Raw genomic sequence first — 4,997 nt, 5'->3', positions numbered from 1 at the left:
AGCAGCAGTAGCAGATCCGGCTCGTATGGACGCCGCCGCCGAAGGGGCCTCGCACTGGGGGAGAGCCGCCATGGAGATGTCGCCTGCGGCGCCGGCTTCAAGGTAGCCGCTCCATGGGGGTGCGGAATGTAGCACCGTCGGTGCCGGGAGGTCGAGTTAAGGAGAAGGTGCGATGCGATGAGTGTACAACCTCTTTGGTGGCGCCGAGTAGGCCTCGGCTTCGTCCGAGGAGTCGGTGAGGATGCTGCGGTTCCGGTGGCGCAGGTTGAGGCGGCGCTGTGGGGATGGAGCAGTCGCGATAGACGAGGCGATCATCAGAGCAGCTCCATGGAGGTGGAGGATAGGGCGGCTGAACCGGCTGGACGGCGAGATGGACGACGGATCCTCTTCCGGGGAGGTGGACGAGGGACGTTGAGCTGCTGTGGTGGACGACATCGTCGGGGAAGAGGCTTTGGCTGGGCAGTGGTGACATGGCGGACGGAGGAGGGTGGGGTTTTGCGGCTGGAGCGGAGAGGTTATGGCGGCCTGGGATTTCGAATGGCGAAAGGGGGGCAATGGGAGGGGGTGAAGCATGACTTAGGGACGCGCTTATCCAAAATGTAGGGTGTGTTATAAAAGTACCCCCCACCGATTTGAACTAGCATCCCTTTCGGCTCAGGGTTAGAAGGGGGATTTCACGTGTCGGGATTTGGCAGCTGGAGGGAGTTTTCGCGGACATTGTAATTTCAGGATAGCAAGGTGCAGGTTGTGAAGGCTCCAGTTTTGGGAGCACGGTATCTGAATTTTCGGGATATAACAAGACGCGGGTTGAATTTTAGGGACAAGCCTAATATGTAGTAATATTGTACTTGTACGTACCAAATCAATTCGCACTTCCCTCAACCAAAAAGAAAATGAAAAAAATAAAACTATTCACACCACACAAAGAGAGAGTCTTGCCCCGTTTTACTATACAAATGCTATTCAAAGCAACTCCCTCCTTCCATCTATATAGGGCCTAATGCGTTTTTCGATGCTAACTTTGACCAAATATTAGAGCAATGATATATGACATGCAACTTACAAGCACACCGTTAACTTCGTCTGTGAAAGGTTCTTTCAATGATATAATTTTCACATTGTGCATGTCATGTTCTATTAATCTTGTCAATAGTCAAAGGCGGTCTTAAAAATCTCATTACACCCTATATAGATGGAAGGAGGGAGTATGAATCCATGTTATGTCCTATTAAATTTTTTCGCTTGTTGTATAATGCATGTAACCTACTCATACTAACATTTTAGTGCATTCCGAATGTCTATACTACCACTGCAATTCGAACTAAATTTAAATTTGTTTCTCTATTTCAATAAGAATCTACAATCATGATTGTTGCCAACTTCAACCATCATAGTTTCCTTGCTATCCGCCAAATATAAATCGGACGGCCTATAATGCAGGATGGTAGGCACACCATCATCAACAACTCCGTTTTTATAAGAGTAGAGATAAAATATATTAAATGTAGTATAACATGTTCATAAACACACCATCTGTATCACCGTTATATATACTAGATGACCTGTCGCGCCATCTGGCACATGAGCAAATTTGAAGCAAGAACTAAAAAGAGATTACTTTGCTTTTTTGATAGCAGACGATGTTGTTGTACACTCTTTTGCGAAGTGTCGTGGATCTGTATAAAAATATTTTTTTTTCTCATTTGTAATGTATGAAATTGATAAAATTGACGCAAAAGCCCAACTGAAATGAAGAACAAAATGCAAATGTTTGAGTTTGCAATTAGAAAATTCAAGACATGATAGTATAGAGCATTTTGTGTCCAGGAGCACTTCTTAGTGATATTGGTTAATTACATCATATACTCCCTCCATTCGGAAAAGCTTATTCCTCAAATGGATGTATCTACCACTAACTTGATGCTACAAACAATCATTCGCGGGACAAGCTTTTTCGGATGGAGGGAGTAGTAATTTTGATCTACACACTGAAGTTGCTAAACACAGTCGGTCAGTAAATAATAACACGGATGCATCAAAGGCATATTTCCATGTAATCAAAGGATGGCTGAAAGTTTTTCATGTTGTTCACAAGTACCTTTGCTTCACTTGTCCAGTGGTCATTGGTGTAGGTGTTGTGTGAAACAATGCCCCTAGCATCTGTTTGTCCACGCACCCTGTAACATGAGAACTATTTTCCTAAGAAACAAAAAGATTAATGCCTTCTCTTAACTACCGACTATATTATGACATGTGCTAAACCATCAAAGTAAAACAATTCAATATTCACATGGGTACTAACATAGAGTAAAACAATTCAATATTCGCATGGGTACTAACATAGATAAAATAAAACTCCACATTCAGCATGTCTTAGTAGCATTGCTGCATACTATTGTATAATTATCAGAAGTCTGGCATGCATTGTTAGATCGTGCAAAGTATAAAGCGCATTGTGAAGCACTAACATTTAACCTAGACAGATAGGGCAAATATATCAGCAATGAAAAATTGTGAAGCACTTGTGCATCCATAATAAGAGGTGGGAATCTACTGCAGTTTTTATTCACTAAACACAAACAATAAAAGATATTAATAAATATGAGATAATTTTCACCACTGTGGTTGTTCTATAATAAAGCCCATGATGTAAATAGAATAAAAGCATTCTGATCTCCTTCACTACCTAAATTGCAAAAAAAATTAATGGGACTGCGAACTTGTTATCTTTGACTGGAACTAAATTATAGAAAAATAAAATCAAACGACTTACATAGATTAATTCTACCATGTCAGCCTTGTTGGATTTTTATCAAACAACTTGCAGACATAGATAAACCAAATCTACAAAAACAAAATGATAAGCTCTATGAGTAGGGGACTGGAAGAGAAGGGGAGGAATAAATCAGTAAGATGAGAAGGGACCCGAAGTCGACCTGCAACGAGGCGAACGCTCCGCTGCTCCTGCTTCTCCTATTGAGTGCTTCTCCTGTTGAGCACCTACAATAAGGATGTCAATGGCGACACAACCATGTGAATACCACACAGAGTATGTACATGAATAATAGATACAACATAAGAAGATATGACAAGACCATGGTATGTATGCAGTTAAAAATAAGTGTTATGTTATCCATCATTAAGTCCTAATATAATATCAGTACACTTGTATGTATGATATGCTAAATAAAAGTTACAGAGCTTATTCCATTGAGCTGTGTTTCCGGGAATAAGCATGAACAAAAAAATATTAAAACACTTCATCTAACATTGGATCACTGGATCACTTGAGGTGGTCAAGAAATCAACATGTGTTTCCTACCTGAAGAAAGAAAAATAAACAACACGCTATCTTGACTGAATGACATGAATATTATAGAGAAAATTATGAACTGCTGCTCTTCCCAAAATACATAACAAGATGCACAATTTTAACTCCAGCATGGAATAATTAGGACCGGTTTCACTATCTAAAATGCATTGTTGAATAGAAGAAAATTATGCCTACAAAGAACTCGCTAAGAACCTTGACCGGTGCTCATGAAGCCACACCTACATTCACTCAATCTTCCTTTATCCAACGAGATACATACACACGACCCGAGATATATGATAACAACAAACTAAATTTCGTTTTAGTTCCAGACCCCCCCTTCCACCACCAACTCCAATTTAAACACCATGACAACACGTGCAGGAACGGAAATATGCATTTTAGCTAGACAGAAAACAAGCAAACCTCGAGGAGCAGAATAGAGATGCAACAAAGCTGGAGATCGAGACACAGCAACACAAGAGATCGCAGAACCTGCTCAATAAATGGAGATGAAGTGGTCAGTGCACTAGCATGCTATGGAACAGAGCACAGACAAGTAAAATAAGAGTCGTTCCACAGAAAAATAAAAGAACAATCCATCTACCTGAATTGGAGAGGAGAAGGAGGCAAGCAAAGAAGGCAAGATGGATGAGCATACCAAGGACGAGCGACAGACAAAACCGAGAGAAAAATAGAATGCATAAACCAAATAGAGATCGATTTTCAGCTGAGCCGGTAGATGCACTCCTTCAGGTATGCATCCTAATAGGTCCTATAAAAATCACAAGAAATTAGAGGATGGAACTTGACTGCCTTGTATATCATTTGGAGGCCAAAAGAAGCTAGAAAAGGTGCGACGAAGCACTAATCCCTTTTAAAACTACCCATCATTCCCCTGTGATATATGGATAATATTAGAAAGTAGAGAAAATCACCTGCAATTTTGCTTCGTCGTGGGAAAGCTGTCATCCATGCGCATCAGTAATTTCTCACGTGTTCTGCAATACAGAAACATATACGTATAAGTATGTAAGATCAACATCATTGCTCATGTAAGGCACTGTTATGTTTACCAGTTGGACTGTAAGGCAATAGAGGCCATTCTCTGAACCTTCATGCAAATAATTAATCATCCAAAAAAGGAAGTAGCTGATTAACAATAGAGCTGTAAGACTCTCTCCTCATATCCCTAAAGAAGTGAAAAAGAAGAAAATGGTTCTCATTTTTTTCTTACCTAATTCAGCAACTCCAACCTTAGGTACAGATCATGCCATTGGTCCACATCGCAAAGATTAACCATATCACTGGTCGAAATGATGTAGCCACTGACAACAACATAGCTCGCTCCTCATATTCCTAAAGAAGTGGAAAACAAGCAAATCAAAGTCTCTGTATAAAAACACGCTCAAATAAGAAAATCAGAGGCATGGTATCTATTGAGGCATTCTATCTATCAAGCACATAAAAAAGTCATCCTCGTAATCAAGTAAGCACATGTTTGATATCTCGGCAAGATTGATGAACAAAAAAAAATGCCAGTGGATACCAAACTTTTATCCCTCCTTGGTGAATGGCGAGATCACCATTCAGATACATGAAAACTTATTGTTGTGACAATCAAGAAAAAAGATATGCGATGCTATAGCCAGCAATTTCGGAGCCGCTACTTGCCAAATACATC

The 4,997-nt window shown here is 40.5% G+C and overlaps 2 long non-coding RNA genes across 2 annotated transcripts; both read right to left on the bottom strand.

Moving 5' to 3' along the window:
- Positions 1–1,800: 1,800 nt before the first annotated feature.
- Positions 1,801–3,778, bottom strand: LOC123133602 (uncharacterized). The gene is made up of 3 exons (XR_006465318.1): positions 3,740–3,778; positions 2,926–3,000; positions 1,801–2,177 (listed from the first exon to the last, which is right to left on the bottom strand). It is a non-coding gene; the product is annotated as an uncharacterized lncRNA (long non-coding RNA).
- A 242-nt stretch (positions 3,779–4,020) lies between these two features.
- On the bottom strand, positions 4,021–4,678 carry LOC123133603 (uncharacterized). Its single transcript, XR_006465319.1, has 3 exons — positions 4,390–4,678; positions 4,252–4,314; positions 4,021–4,088 (listed from the first exon to the last, which is right to left on the bottom strand). It is a non-coding gene; the product is annotated as an uncharacterized lncRNA (long non-coding RNA).
- Positions 4,679–4,997: the final 319 nt, after the last annotated feature.

Source organism: Triticum aestivum, chromosome 6B (assembly GCF_018294505.1).
Source record: "Triticum aestivum cultivar Chinese Spring chromosome 6B, IWGSC CS RefSeq v2.1, whole genome shotgun sequence".
Lineage (NCBI taxonomy): Eukaryota > Viridiplantae > Streptophyta > Magnoliopsida > Poales > Poaceae > Triticum > Triticum aestivum.
This window is presented reverse-complemented; position numbering and strand designations above follow the sequence as displayed.